At 42.3% G+C, this 16,795-nt stretch overlaps 1 pseudogene; it reads left to right on the top strand.

Annotated features, from left to right (window-relative positions):
• Positions 1 to 13,966: 13,966 nt before the first annotated feature.
• On the top strand, positions 13,967 to 14,808 carry LOC130488372 (pyrroline-5-carboxylate reductase 3-like; annotated as a pseudogene).
• The last annotated feature ends 1,987 nt before the right edge of the window (positions 14,809 to 16,795 follow it).

The raw sequence follows: 16,795 nt of genomic DNA, 5'->3' as shown, positions 1-16,795 counted from the left end.
ACATGACATCTGTTATCATTTGAAACCTTGAAAATGTTAAAAGGAGTTTTGCTTTGGCGTCAGAACCATTTCTGCCGGCTGAACGTGTGCGCTCTGCTTGCCTCCTAAGAAGTGGGTGTGTGTCACTCATTTGGGGGTTGCGCTTTCCTTCCCCCCCCCCCCAGTTTTTATCTGCTGGAGAAGCAGAGCTTAATTGGAATTGATGACATTACATTTGCTTAGGTGTAAAGATGTTTTAAGTGTCCACTTGAAAATGTGAAGTGTGAACAACGAATGGGGAACAAAGTTGGAATCGGAAAAACATCGTACACATGCACGCCTTCGTCAGGAAGCCAGGATTTGCTATGGCTCTCTGTCAAATGCCCTGAGGAAAGGGTCTTTGAGCATGTGTGGAGTATTATTTCCCCAATCCTGGGTCAGCTGCCTTGAACCAAACTCCCACTAGCCTTGAAGGCTTGAACTTCATCTCCCCTCATTTAGAAATTAAGTACTGATGAAAGGCATATAGTAATAAAAAATATTTTGTTGCTGACAACATTTCTATCACCAGTCATCATAATGAAGGTGACAAAGAGCTATTATACTAGCTCTGTGATAACGTTTGCCAAATGGAGTACATCTTGGACTAATTCAAGGCCAAACATTTGAAAACGCAGACGCCTTACATTCTTTTTTCAAAGATGCCTATAACTGGGGGGAGATAACTATGAAATAGTGGGGTATAAAATACAACTTTCTTACCAATCAGCACTTAGAATATGCTCTTACCAGCGAAGCAGTACAATGCCTTCCAACATCCATCTGTCTACGCTGCCCATCCACAATTTTATATTGATTCCCTTTAGTTAGGAAGCTTCAATGGCCAGAGAGTAGAATCTGGATCAGCAGGGCCTGGATAGAATTTACATCCAGGGCAATGTTTTCCTTCCTCAACCTCAGTTTCTTATTTCAGTCCAATCAACCTTTATCGGCATATATCCAGAAACATAACATTAGCAGTGTATAAAATTCTCTGTCCATTCATTTTGGCCATTTTTGCATGGTAATTAGCAGCATGTTCCAAGCTGAATTGCCCTGCATATTTTATTGAATTTTGCAAGCTGAACTGTCATTCCGAAAGTGACTGCAAAGCCAGCGCATACCTGCTTTGCATTACTAAAGAGCCCATTTAACGCGACCTTTGGTGTTTGCCTCGAAGAATCCCCTTGAAGGAACCATGCAAAATAACAGCAGCGGGTTAGCTATGCACATGCTAATGGCTATGCAAACAGGAACAAAGGAGCAGGTGAGTGGGGATGGAATTTCTCCTTTTGCGTCATCAGGACCATGAATAGGCATTTTTAAAGTCGCATTTTAAAAAAGACCTGTGAGTGAGCATCAAAATTGACCATGCAAAAATGGCCTTTCAGTTTAAATACAGTTTAAACTTTGGTCCTAGTTTTGACAATTCCATCAGAAATATTGTCGAAGGCTTTCACGGTCAGAGTTCATTGGTTCTTGTAGGTTATCCGGGCTGTGTAACCGTGGTCTTGGAAAGAAAATTCCAACAAGTTCCATCAGAAATTCCACCACCTTTAAAGTGACTTCAGAAATAGAATCATTCAATAAAAACCGGCATACAGAGGATTCTTGGCTGGATTTCATTCTATCAATCAAGGGTAGAATTATTTTCTTACGGGGGCCATCGTGCACATGACAGTTTAAGATTATATGCTGTAGCGTGCCATATTGACTTAAGCCACATGTGTGTGTGTTAAGTGCCGTCAAGTTGCTTCCGACTCATGGCGGCCCTATGAATCAGTGTCCTCTAAAATGTCCTGTCTTTGACAGCCTTGCTCAGATCTTGCAAACTGAGGGCTGTAGCTTCCTTTATTGAGCCAATCCATCTCTTGTTGGGTCTTCCTCTTTTTCTGCTGCCCTCAACTTTTCCTAGCATGACTGTCTTTTTGTCTTCTCATAGTGTGACCAAAATAAGCCACATACACATATTCTTTTCTTGAAGGGAATATTTTTAAATCTACCATTTAGTACCTCCGAAGGAAGGGCATTAAGCCTGGCGAGCATATATGCCCCAGTTACTTATTTCAGAAATGGGAATAATAATAACCAACCTCACAGGGCTGCGAGGAGACTCACAGCACAAGCCTGTGCAGAGTTTTGCCAGTCTAAGCCTGTCGAAATGAATGGGCTTAGGATTGCATTTGCGAGTGTGTAGGGTTGCAACAGAAGTTGGTTTCAGGTAGCCGGCTCAAGGTTGACTAAGCCTTCCATCCTTCCGAAGTCGGTAAAATGAGTACCCAGGTTGCTGGGGGTAAAGGAAAGATGACTGGGGAAGGCACTGGCAAACCACCTCATAAACAAAGTCTGCCTAGGAAATGTCAGGATGTGACGTCACCCTATGGGTCAGGAATGACTCGGTGCTTGCACAGGGGACCTTGACCCTTTTTTAAGGGTTGCATTTGCTCATGGTTGGATATGGTACCATCATTGTGCTATAGCAGTGAGCCTCAACATGGTGCCACATTGCCAAACAATTTCCTGCTACCTGCTTGCATCTTCCCCAAATCAGAGCGCCAGTCCTGTCTTTCTTCCACTTCACTGGAGTAGGAGGGGGTCTCAGAAAAGCAGCATTTTTGTTTCTGCAGGAAGTATCCATTTTGAAACAACTTCCTCCATTGTAGGAGGATGCTTGGCTTGAAATGTCCTAACCTTTTATGGCAACCCCTCCCCAACATTTTGTGATTGGACCTCGCTTCCATGGCAGTTATTTCATGACTGGCTCCCTTGCTCCATGGTAGTCATTTTGTTGGTGCACCCACGAGCTGCTCTCACAGTTCCAAAAGTGCCCACAAGTGCAACAAGATTGAGGGCCCCCTGTGCAGCTGTAGCAATCATTCACCACAAGACCATTTGCCTGAGCGGAGATGACAATCCAGGTGCAAATGATTGTTGTTATTATGCAAAAAATAGTGCAATCTCCCACAATGTGAAGATGCTGGTTAAAACCGGCATGCATCAGGGATATAGTCGTAGGCATACTTCTACCAGGAAGGAAGCTAACAGCGCTTACTTATTTGTTCTTATTCCTTAAGATTGCTCAAAACAGCTCACACATGATTCCTGGACAGTTTCCCATCCTGGCAGTTTACAGGGCCAGAGCTGCTGAGCCCAGGCAGTGAAAATATACAAGCATAGAGCTGGAGGTCCAACCCCCTGCACAACACAGAAAATTCACAACTACTGCCCCTCCTACACTGCCACAGTGACCCCTGCTCTATGTCCAGAGGAAGGCAAAAAACCTCTAGGATCCCTGGCCAATCTGGCCTGGAGGAGAATTCCTTCCTGACCCCAAAGTGGCTATCGGCATTACCCTGGGCATGTGAGAAAGGGCCACAAGAGTGGAGCGCTGGCTCATCCCTTCCTGCCCTCCCTCTCATGATCTGCCTAAGTGCCCAGAATCAGCCTTGCTTTCAGATGGCCATCTAGCCTCTGCTTGAAGCCCTCCAAAGAAAGGTTGAAGGAGCTGGGTATGTTTAGCCTGAAGAGAAGAAGCCTGAGAGGGGATATGATAACCATCTTCAAGTACTTGACGGGCTGTCATATAGAGGAGGGTGCCAAGTTGTTTTCTGTTGCCCCAGAAGGTTGGACCAGAACCAACAGGTTGAAATTCAATAAACCTTTAATGGCATATCCAATATTACAAAGAAGAAAAAACAGTATAAATACAACTATCAGCTAAAAAAGCTAAAACAAACATAAAATCATAACAGAGTTTCCCAAATTTTTCATTGTTAACACATCGACTAAGAAATTGGCCACCGCCACAGTGATCTCTACTCAGTGGAACAGGCTTCCTTGGGAGATGGTAAGTGCTCCTTCCCTGGAGGTTTTTAAGCAGAGGCTAGATGGCCATCTGTCAGCAATGCTGATTCTATGACCTTAGGCAGATCATGAAAGGGAGGGCATCTTGGGCATCTTCTGGGCATGGAGTATGGGTTACTGGGTGTGTGTGTGTAGGGGGAAGGTAGTTGTGAATTTCCTGCATTGTGTAGGGGGTTGGACTAGATGACCCTGGTGGTCCCTTACATCTCTATGATTCTACGAGAGCTGACCACCTCCTGAGGAAGCCTGTTCCACCGAGGAACCACTCTGTCATAAAGTTCTTCCCAATGTTTACCCAAAACCTCTTTGCCATGTGTCCTCAGACCAATCAGAAGTATTCTGAAGTAAACATTCTTAGGATCAGATGGAAAAAGCAGAAGATGAGGATGAGGAAGGCAACAGACAATGATGTGATGATATTCACTTAGTCATAACAAAATTATTGGTAAGACTGCAGCTTTGGTCAATGAGTGTAACAATTATGAAGTGAATGGGAGACGTGTCCCCCAAACCAACTGGAGATGTTGAGAACTGCATCTTGTGAATGCTCCTTGCCTTCTGCTCTTGTTCATTTTCCCCCTCATGCCTTGTGTTCTTCATATGTGATACCTGATTGCTTCTTCCAGGGCATCAGGTAAGAAGACAGGAGAGGACACCCCCTCCGCCACGTTTTGATCACCCTTCATCCTTCTTCAGAAGCACTTTTTTCTATGACCAGCTCACTAATTCCACACACTGTGCCTGCTCTTATTCATTGTGCCTCTTCGTATAAATAGGCCGATATGCTCGGAAGACATGCCAAAAGCACAAATTCCTTTACTTGAGAAAGGTAAGAACACAAACATAAGAACATAAGGAAGGCCATGCTAGATGTCCATCAAGTCCAGCGGTCTGTTCACACAGTAGCCAATCAGCTTGCATTGATAATGTTGCTATAGTTTATTATGTGGTATATAAAAGCAATCACATAAATACCCTTAACATTTAATCCTGAAAACAAACCACAATGGTCCATTCTAAAAATGTGCAATCTTCCTTTCCCCAAATGTCTTTGCTCCACTCTGCACCCCATGTTCCCCAGTGGGGCACCCCAGGGGCAAGACGTGGAAGTAGGCAGGCAACGACAAATCACCTCTGAGCGTTTCTTGCCTTGAAAATCTTACAGGGTCACAATAAGTCAGCTGTGACTTGACAGCAAACAAACAAATGAACAAACAAATAAATAAATAATTGTGTGTGAGAGCCCTGACCTGGATGGCCCAGGATAGTCTGAACTAGGGCTGCAACCTCCAGGTAGTAGCAGAAGATCTCCTGCTATTACAACTGATTTCCAGCAGATAGGGATCAGTTCACCTGGAGAAAATGGCCACTTTGGCAATTGGAATCTATGGCATTGAAGTCCCTCCCCTCCCCAAACCCCACCCTTCTCAGGCTCCACCCCCAGAATCTCCTGCCGGTGGCGAAATGGGACCTGGAAACCCTAGTCTGAACTCATCAGATCTCAAAATCTAAGCAGGGTCAGTCCTGGGTAGTATTTGAATGGGAGACCACCAAGGAATTTGAGGGCCGCTATGCAGAAGAAGGCAATGGCAAACCACTTCTGTTAGTCTCATGCCTTGAAAACCTTATGGGGTCACCATAAGTCTGCTGCAACTTGATAGCACTTTATACACACACGCATTTTGGGTGAGAAGATGAAGTCAAGTGGGTTGTTCTGGAAGTGAGGAGAGGGGTTGCCCTTCCGTGGTCAATAACAACCCGGTTTGCACTGCAAGCTGAATCAGCAACCTTGTTATGCCTCTCTTCTGCCAGTCATTAGCAAAGTTCCTCCTGCATATCCTTTTTTATTCTACAGTTAAAATTAAGTTTAATTACAGCCAATATGAGTCACAATGAAAAATAAACACTTCTCCATACACATAATCAAACAAAGATGAATGAGGCTTGAGGTTTTAATTGTGGCTCTCTTTGATAATTTCTTGCTGCATTCCTAATGATGTGCTCAGCAGAGGTTGCAGGCATTTTGTACAACGGCATCAAAAATGCCTCCCTCCGTCATTGTCTTCCACATTACATAGTGGTCTTGATCAAGGAGAAGTGTAGGATTGCTTTTTTTTTTGTGGCATTTATTAAACAGCCCATTATTTCAATTGTTTTACCTCTTCCAAAGAGTAGTGTCATACATTGGATTTTATAATGGGTTTCGCCTTTTATTCCTTGTTATTCCAATGAAAATTGCAATGCTTTTTAGCCAGAAATAAGTAATTACATGCACAAGTCAAAATAAAACCCTTTGTACAGCAAAAGCAGCACACGTAATCAGAAACATAAGGAGAATGGTGCAATCAAACCCTGCGACCACAGAATATCTAATCCACTTTATGTCACACATTTATTTTCATTTTGTCACAGCTACACTGCTTTCAGAATGCTAAGAGTCCTGCAGTCTTTATCTTTTATTATTACCCTTTACAACAGTTCTGTGAGGTAGAGCACTAACAGCATTCTTTTTTATAGATAGAGTTGAGAAGAACTGATTCAGTAATCTGAGGCTGTTATACTATGAGTCTACAGTAGAGGGGGGATTAGAATTGCTAGGCTGCCACCCGGCGTTTACCCTGACCTGGATAGCCCAGGCTAGTCTGATCTCATCAGATCTTGGAAGCTAAGCAGGGTCAACCCTGGCTAGTATATGGATGGGAGAGTTCCAAAGGATACCAGGGTTATGATGTGGAAGCAGGCAATGGCAAACCACCTCTGAACATCTTTTGCCTTGAAAACCCCACCATGGGTCACCATACGTCAGCTGTGACTTGACGGCAAAAAAAAAAAAAAAACACCAAACACACAACAAAATCCCCTGGAGATTACTCATTCATTAGGATTACTCACTTGTTCTCCTGTTGACCAATAACCTGGTCTTCTGTTTTCCCTATGAGCCATCTCCCTTTTCTGTTGCAATGAGCAAGACTCTAGATGTCTGGCAAAGCTGGTGAAAGACTCTTCTCACAATGATCCACAGAACTCAATGGATGCCACTGAGGACTGAGATCGCCATAAAATCTAATGTATACTGGAAATTGGCCCCAGAAGCTTGCTTTTATATATATGATTATGAAAATTCACTATCATAATGGTACAAGTGCTGAAAGTTATGGGGAGGGGGGTAGCATATTGCAGAAAACACACAATGAATCTATATATTCCACACCAAGAGACCCCTTATATCACTAGGGGCCCATACGCTCCTTGTCACTGAAGACCTCTTAGTTTTTAAATCTCTCTTCCAACACAGCAGAAGAAAGTGAAGAGAGAGCTGTGACTTACTCAAGGTCACCCAGCTGGCTTCATGTGTAGGAGTGGGGAAACAAATCCAGGTCACCAGATTAGCCTCCGCCACTCAGGTGGAGGAGTGGGGAATCAAACCCGGTTCTCCAGATCAGAGTCCACCGCTCCAAACCACCACTCTTAACCACTACACTACGCTGGCTCACCCTAGCCCTTTGTTCATGTGCTCCCTTTGAAATAGCATTCCCAATTACTCTTTTTTTCCCCCATCAAGTCATAGACAATTTATGGTGACCCCCATAGAGTTTTCAAGGCAAGAGATGTTCAGAGGTGGTTTGTCATTGCCTGCCTCTTCATAGTGACCCTGGAATTCCTTGGTGGTCTCCCATCCAAATACTAATATTGCTTAGCTTCCAAGATCTGACCAGATAGGGCTGGCCTGGACCATCCAGGTCAGAGCCCAATTATTCATGCTCCGATTATAAAACCATCTGGATTTCCATCTAGCCATAGGGGTGCATGTGGTGGCCTTTGGGTTGTGCTGCACTGTTATAATATTATGGGACTGGGTTCTTCCAGTGTTTAAATGGAGGAATAAAACTCTAATGGGACATGAGCAAGTACATTGAGAATATCTGAAGGTTTGCTTTTCCACTGTGTAGACATTACACAATAGCTTGCAGCAATTTAAATTTCATCATTATCTAGCATTTGTAGGGACACTTCAAAAGTTTAGTTGATAGTTAATTTAAGATTGCTGATTTAGATCACAATACAGTAATTAGACAGAATTAAGGTAAAAAATGAAAGAAAATGAATCAAGTAATACAATGCATTATGTGGTATTTTCCCCTTCTCAAGGCATTTCTGGTAATGTTACACTGTTTGCATTCTCATGAAAGAAAGACATTTGATTATATATTTCTGTTATAACCCTATCTTTGAAATTATGCTGGCTAGCTTTGGCTTACAGCTTTTACTGAACATATTGCAGAACCTCACTGGTTTTGCTGTTTGAAGAGCTGCAGATCTACCAAAGCCTGAAAGATGATTTAATTATGTTCGTGGGATGGCCTGTGGGCAGGAGTGCTGGCTAATTCAGAACTAGGGGAGAGCATTTCTCAAACTGGGCTTTGGGGATTCGGGGAGGCCCCCAACAGTACTCCAAGGAGTTTCGAGTCCTTTGTAGGGACAAAGGATGAGTCCTTAGTGTGCCATTTGACTGACATGAATAGGGTTGCCAACCTTCAGGTACTAGCTGGAAATCTCCTGCTATTACAACTGATCTCCAGCCGATAGAGATCAGTTCACCTGGAGAAAATGGCCGCTTTGGCAATTAGATTATGTCATTGCAGTCCCTCCCCTCCCCCAAACCCCACCCTCCTCAGGCTCCGCCCCCAAAATCTCCCGCTGGTGGAAAAGAGGGACCTGACAACCCTAGACATGAAAATGCAGCAGACTCCATTTTCATGTTACTCGGGGCCAGACTAGACGTTTGGGTTTTTTTTTCAGAGTTGGATCCCAGTTCCCCCTACCCAGCTCAGGTTCTCTGCATTCCCACAGAAGCTGCAGGGAATGGGTATTAAAAAAAAAAGTAGAGCCAAGATATTATGTGTGTGTGTGTTAAGTGCCGTCAAGTCACTTCCAATTCATGGCGACCCTATGAATGAAAGTCCTCCAAAATGTCCTATCTTTGATATTATATTTTATAGATATTATAGATAAGATAATGATGGTAGGAAAATCTCGTAGTATGTTAATATACAGGTTAAACATATGTAACCCATATTAAATAATAAACATTAAAGGTTATTAGTACTATAAAGATGATCAGGATAACTGCATGATTATCCTGATTATATCACCATTATTATGGAGATTATATTTTAATGTAGATTAAAATGTATGTTGAATGGTAAGGCCTGTTTGGAGTAAATAAGAAGGTTCCATAATAGATGATGGAAACAAAATTATTTGAATAGATGGTCAATTTAGGATAAAGCGAGGCAATTGGGTAATATGTTAAGTATAGTATAGGTACGAAGTATGTTATGTGCATTAAGTTTGAGTCTGGACGTTATGTTATATTTCTTTTTCTTTTTGTAATCCAAAGTTTAGGATAAAAATTTATTAAAAATAAAACAAAGTAGAGCCAGTTTGAGCTCAGAACACTGCTGCTTTCTCTGCCTCCCACCCACCCACCATTTTCAGCACCAAAACAGCCCTGGGGGGTATTTCCCTGTTTTTGTTGCACCACATGATGGATCCAGCTCTTTTAAACAGTGGTGGTGCATGGTTACAGCCGCCAAAGTGGTATTAGCCATGAAATGGAAATCGGATGAATCTCCCGACATAGAAGAATGGAAGAATAAATTGGCAGAATATGCTGTGATGGTGAAACTAACTAATTTAGTAAACAAAAGACCGAGAGAAGACTTTTTTAAAAAAAACTGGAAGCTTTATTATGGTTATGTTACTTATTAATGGCGATTTAAAAATAGAGAGCATTGGTAAAATAGTATAAATCAGGAGTTAAATGTCAGGATAATATAAAAAATGTATTTTGTAAAGGGAGTTTTGTTTAGTATAATAGAAATATAGAAATAGAGAAAACAGAATCTTAATAAGAACATCAAATATATCATATCTTAGAATGTTAGAGATTAAATTGGGATAAAAGGCATATTTCTACCTGGTGTATATACTTTTTTTGTATAATTGAACAATAGACATAATATTGTTGAAGCATTATTGTATTCCCTCATTTTCCCCTTGTGTGTGTGTAAAGTGCCGTCAAGTCGCAGCTGACTTATGGCGACCCCTTATGGGGTTTTCAAGGCAAGAGACTAACAGAGGTGGTTTGCCAGTGCCTTCCTCTGTATAGCAACCCTGGACTTCCTTGGTGGTCTCCCATCCAAATACTAACCAGGGCTGACCCTACTTAGCTTCTGAGATCTGACGAGATCAGGCTAGCCTGGGCCATCCAGGTCAGGGCCATTTTCCCCTTACCCCCTTTCTTTTATGTTCTTTCTTTTATTCTTTTGAAAATAAAAAAAAATATTTTTTAAAAGTGGTGGTGGTAGAAAGTGCTGACTTATGGTTTCCCTGTAGGGTTTTCAAGGCAAGAGGCATTTGGAGGTGGTTTCCCATTGCCTGGCTCCATGTGACAACTCTGGTGTTCCTTGGTGGTCTCCCATCCAAATACTAACCAAGGCCAACCCTGCTTAGCTTCTGTGAGCTGACAAGATCAGGCTAGCCTGGGGCTATCCAGATAAGGCATCTCAGTCCTAGGAACTCTACATTTTCCAGTATAAAGGATCACACATAGAAAAAGAGAGACATCCATAGATACTAAGGACCAGTGACAGTTTTCAGTTGAATACCAGAAGTCCAGGTTTTGTCTTTCTGTGAGCAGCTCTGAAAGTTTTTTCCAGGCTCCTTCCCACCCGGTTTGTCAGGTCTATAATAACTTCTGGTTGGATCAATAAGGAATTTTCTTGCTGTCTCTGGTTCAAAGTCCTTTCCAGCCAAGGGGTGAGATTGATCAGAACCTGGGTCACAGCCTTCTGAGTTGTCCAGTAGAATCAGCTGCTCTCCGGGAACTGACCTTGCAGGCCATTCGTGGACAATGAAAACATTTTTCTTAAGCTTGCTTTTACAGCATAGTTGATAAGGGTCTTTTGGTGTTATTTTGAGGACGTAAGCGGAGGAAAAGTCATGCATGACAGCACATGCTTTGACAAGGGGCTGTCTGGCATGCTGTGTATGCTGGTAAAGGAAAAAGGGATGACTTGGAAGTCTGTCCAAAAAAATTAACCGAAATGGTGGCTGTCAGGTTGCTAAAGTCTGAGAACAGCTGACATAAAAGATTTGGTTCAGTTGCTACTTAATACTTACTGGTTGGCATCTTTCTCTCTCTGAGACCCTCATGAAGAGCAGGAATACTAGTGACCTGTTCACAAACAGAAGTAAGAAAGAACCAGAGCAAGGCTATGAAAAACTCTGCATGTTTAAAAGGACCAATGGGCATCATCCACCAAAATCAGCTACTTTTGTCATATTGATATCAATGGGAAACATGTTTGTCTCTCCTACTGAACTCCAAGGGGCAATGTACTTAATGACCAGGCCCAAATATACCTCTGCACACATTATGGGGTGCACGGGTAGGGTCTAGGGTCCCCATCCTGTATCAGATGTAACATAATCACACATGTGTTACACATTCTTCTTAATTCCTGCATGTGTGGTGCCTGATTGAGATCAAAACCAAGGTGCACATTGGAAGGAACTACAGCCTTCTCTGCTTCACCATCTCCCCAGTCTGAAAGGTTTCCTGGGATACTCATGGGTTTCTGCAATAGACCTAATTTCTCTCCCCGCCCCCACCCAGGATTGTTTCAAGGTCAAAAAATGGCACCAGAGGGAAGGCAGAATCCCATTCTGCATACGAACCACGGTTGATCATAATTGGAGACCGTATGCATAGCAATTGAGGAGAACCTGCAATTTACATCTGACATCTATCCGTTAACAGCAGTCTCACTGTAATTTTTGATTACATGGGCAGTGATGATTTTTCCATGAGGCCAGGTTTTTTAATGAGGTCATTATTTATTCTTCTCCATTAAAAACAACAACAAATTGATCCACTAGAAGGAAAACACAACTCCGCACATTCCATTCACTGGATCTGATTTCCTTCCCCTATGTTTGTGTGTGTGCGCGAGTGTTCCATATAGCCATAAGCAGCACTGAATGGTAATAAACATGAAAAATCCAGACATTGCATAAGCAAAGATAACAATGGCAGAAAATACAACATTGCCTGGTATAGAGGAGACTTTAAATCCTAATGAAGATGATGTTCCATTCTGCACAAGTTAAGCTTGTTTCCATGAACGTGTGCGAAGCAACTCAGAGAGAAAAATGTATATTCAAATCAGTGGTTGGCAGTGTCTGAGGCTGCATCATTCTGGATATTCTAGCAATCATCTCATCGGCATGCTATAAAACCCATTAGGGAAATACTGACTGAATCATATAGAGAGTTAATGCTTACAAAATGCTGCCTATACTGTATTACTGTTGTGGTTTAGTAGTTGGTATGTGCAGTGCAAATAAGTAACAGCGCATAAATACGCTTGAGCTTTGGGAGGGCAACCTTTATTTTTATTTTATATATATATTTATTCAATAAAATTAACAACAGCAAAAACAAAAAAAACATAGAAAAACATGTAGCAGTCTTCATAATTTAAAATACAATATATATGTGTGTGTGTGTGTGTGTGTGTGTGTGTGTAAACTTAAGAAAACACACCCTGAATTTCTATATTACACCTTCACGGTTTAGTCCTCTATAAAATAGCTAGACTGTCATTGCAGAAAGTTGTCCTTTCCCACCCTTGATTATAAGATTTTCCATTTTATTTACACTTCGTAACCATAGCTCGTCTAGGTTCATTGTATCACCATTTTTCTGATATGTTGTTAACTTAATTAATACATATATTTCTTTTACTTTAACCAACCATTCCTCTACTTTTGGAGTCGTTTTTTGTTTCCAATGTCTGGCAAAAGTCATTCTAGCAGCAGTTATCATATGTAACCCCATACATAATTTATCTTTAGTTAGGTTAGGAGCTAAATTTAACAAAAGTATCTCAGGTTTACATGGGATATCAATCTCCATTCCAACAGACAGATATTTCACTATTTCAGTCTAAAACGTTATAGCTCTCTCACACTTCCACCACATATGAATGAAGTCTGCTTGTTTTTTATCGCAGTACCAGCAACTATCGTTCATTGATTTGTAGATTTTACTTATTCTAATTGGAGTTAAATGCCACATATATGCCATCTTAATTAGATTTTCTCTTATTTGCAAGCAAACTGAGAAATCTAATCCCTTTAAAAAAATATATTCCCATTCTTGATCACTCAATGGTTTACCTAAATAAATGTTTCATTCATCCCTATAGCCTAATGTTGAATTTAAATTTTCTTTTACTAAAATTGCATATATTTTTGAAGTTGAAACTTTATCTTGAAGCATTAATTTCTCAAACTCAGATTTTTCTCTAATTTCAGTTAATTCTTTTTCTTTTAAATTATTCCAGTACTTTTTCATTTGTAAATATTCTATAAAGGTAATATTAACTTCTGGGAGGGCAACCTTTAATATGTTCATGTTTACATGAGGTACTAGGTCTGAGACATAAGAAAATCTAATCAGGTCAACTTGGAAGTAAGTCCCATTTTATTCCATGGGGCTTTGTTCCGGGAAAGTGTTCCAAGGATTGCAGCCATTGCTACTCAGAGAAGGTCATACAGTAAGGTAACAGGTTGTTTAAGCACCATTTCCTTTTTTTGTACAGTGTGGGCATCACTTAATTCCTTGGATTTTAAGATTAGTCCAACGCACCTAAAGTCTGATGGCATTTGATCTGAAACATGGGGTGGGGGATATTATTCCTTCTTAAATAATACCCCTAGGCTTTGAGCAGGCATTCAGCTCTGATTTTTATAGGTGGATATAGATATGATAATTATTGGATGATTAATGAGTACCCACCAAATGATCTGAATTATTGGAATCTGAAATATGGCTTTGTTCTGTTCAAATGAGGAATTTTCAAATATGCAAATGCTGAGGCAACAGAGGATTGGTTCACTGGCTGCTGGTGTCACAACATCACTTAACCTTTGAACTTTGTCTTTACTGTTGTTCCTAGGGCAGCGTTCCATGTGAAAGATCACTGGTTCCTTAGAGGCGGCAGCTGCAGTGTTGGCAGCTGCTGGAGACATGGAGCGGCTGCAGGAGCTCCGAGTGGGCTTCAACGGAGCAGGGCACATGGCTAGCTCAGTGGCTCAGGGGATGCTGCAGGCAGGAGAAGTTCAGCCGGAAAACATCTTTGCCAGTGCCCCATCCAACACCAACCTGGACAACAAGTTCCAGAGCTTTGCTGCCGAACAACACACTGTAACCTGGAGGTGCTGAAGAACTGTACCTTGGTATTCTTGGCTACCAAACCTCACATCATCCCTGTGGTCCTCCAGGAAATTGCTCCTGCCATCATTAAAGATCACATCGGCGTTTCCATGGCAGTTGGAGTCACACTCCAGACCCTAGAAGACCGGCTTCCTGCCAGGACCAAGGTGTTGCGGATGATGCCAACCTTCCCTGCATGGTCCAGTCGGGCACTATCATGTTGGCCTGGGGGACCTGCGTGTGTGCTGCAGATGCAGTCATGTTGAGGAGGTTGCTGTCCCCTTGTGGGCTTTGTGAAGAGGGGCCCGAGTCATATATTGACATGCACACTGGACTGAGTGGTAGCGGAGTGGCCTACGTATACATGTTTGCTGAAGCACTGGCAGAAGGTGCAGTGAAGATGGGGATGCCATGGGCCATGGCCAGTAAGATTGGAGCCCAGACCCTCTTGGGAGCAGCCAGGATGATCCTAGAACCAGGCAAGCACCCGACAATCCTGAGGAGTGCTGTCTGCATCCCGGGAGGCACGACCATCCACGCTTTGCATGAGCTAGAGAAGGGGGCCCTGTGATCTACGGTCATGAATGCTGTGGAGGCCATCACCAATTGGGCCCAGGAGCTGGGCAAGAGATAGAAGACAGGGATGCGGTGGTCCTTGAGCAGACGTACGAAACCCTTTCCCACCCAAGGAAGAAAGCACTCAGGAAGTGGAATCGCTTTCCTGCGATGCACAGCTCATGTGTGAATGATGCTGGAAAAAGATTGGGAGGGAGCCAGAGATGGGAGTGCTGGTTCCAAGACTAGAAGGTCATACAGAGAAGGTCATACAGAGAACGGGACTATCATTCCAAGCTCCTTCACTGGAGAGTTCATGCCTAATAAAATCAACTGCAGCCATTGGCAATCACTGTTGCTAAAAATTAAAAAAAAGAGAACTGGTTCCTTAAATTTAGTCTGTTACCTTCCATTCTCTCCCATCTTTCTGAGCTTACCTCTCCTGCCCATGCCAGTGAAGGAGTCCAGAAAGAAGAGTTTGGCAGACTGACACACTGCGCCTCAGAAACCTGCAACATTATTATTATAAAGTCTTATTTTATTTGAAGTCCCTTAGTGATCAAATGGGAGAATTTACCTAAAAAAGAGAAAGCAGCTAAAACACGTTAGGGGGCTGGTAACTCAGTGTGTGCGTGAGAACAATGCTGTAGATTAATTGGTCATGACTCATGTGAACTTCCCACTCCCAAAAACTATTTATGCCGAGACTTGATGGCTGTCCTGGGGTTAGGGATAAATTACACAGAAATTAGGTTTTTCTGTGAACTGGCCAATTTGTTAAATGGTTCTAATCTAACCACAAGGTAACTTTACCACTCCCATTCTAGCTTGACATTTATTTATTGGTGTGGTAGGTGGGGGGAAGCACATTTTCTTAGCGGGGCTCATTTGACTAATAAGGTGCAAACAGCTTGATCAAACTTGGTCAGCTTAACACCCCTTGTTCCTGAGGTTACAAAAGGAATCACCTCACACAGAGAAATATGTTCAAGTCTGGGCCAGAACTAAATATGGATGTAGTACGTTTCTTTCTATTTGCCCCACATGTTTCAGGGCATATCACACCTCTAGAGACCACACCAAGTTTGCCACCAAGGCGACACACTCAACTTGGAGCTACAATTTATAATGGCTTTATAATGAGGGAACCTGTATATCACACAAATTATCATGCTCACCAATTTATTCGTTTGTGTAATACCACCAAAAAGACAGGCCCCTGTCCCAAGGATCTTACCTTCTAAAATTTTGGATAAGTTAGGTGACAAAAGAAGGGGGGAAGAGGCAAAGGAAGTAGTTTCAGTATGGGACGGGAATAGAGGGGCTGAGTCAAATGCTCAACAGAAAGGATGATTTTTTGGGAGAGGTTTTAAGGAAGTGCACCATACAAGTGTTCTGAGATGCAGTTCTACTCATCAGGAAGACAAGGAAAAGCAGGAAACTATGGGATGCCTGGAAGTAAGCCTCATTGAATAAAGTGGGGCTTACTTCTGACTAGTCCTGCTTAGGCTTGCTCTCAATGTATGGCAAAAGAAGAAGAGTGAAAGTCCCAGGCTGGGATGTATCAGAATGGGAGAGCGAGTAGAAAAGAGGAACAAGGCCATGAAGAGTTTAGATATTTTTGCTTCCCAAAAAAAGCTGTGCTAAATCCAGGAAGGTTGGATTTCTTCCCAAGCAAGGCCACCAAGGCACCAATTAAAAACAAACCATCATAAAAGTGCACCATAAAACCAGATAAAACCAAAACTACAATACACCTATAAATCCCAAGGACAGCAATTAAAACATAAGGCAGGAAAGAGAGGTCATTGACAAAAGACATCCATATCAGTCAGGCAATTAGAGACTCAGGAATGAATGGATGAAGAGGTTTATGAGTAGAGAAATAGGGCTTAGCATCATCAGCATATTGGTGATTCTGAAAGCCATGGGATGAGAGAAGGTCCCTAAAAGACTTGGAGGGAAAGCAAAGAAGCACTTTCCCCTGTAGAAACACTAAATGAATGGGTAAATAGCTGAGATCAGGGTTATGGAAACCTCGATGTGAGAGGTGGTCAAAACCAGCAGAGAAGT

The sequence above is a fragment of the Euleptes europaea genome, chromosome 16, assembly GCF_029931775.1.
Source record: "Euleptes europaea isolate rEulEur1 chromosome 16, rEulEur1.hap1, whole genome shotgun sequence".
NCBI classification, from domain to species: Eukaryota; Metazoa; Chordata; class Lepidosauria; order Squamata; family Sphaerodactylidae; genus Euleptes; species Euleptes europaea.
Note: the sequence above shows the minus strand (reverse complement) of the source record. Positions and strands in the feature narration are given on the sequence as shown.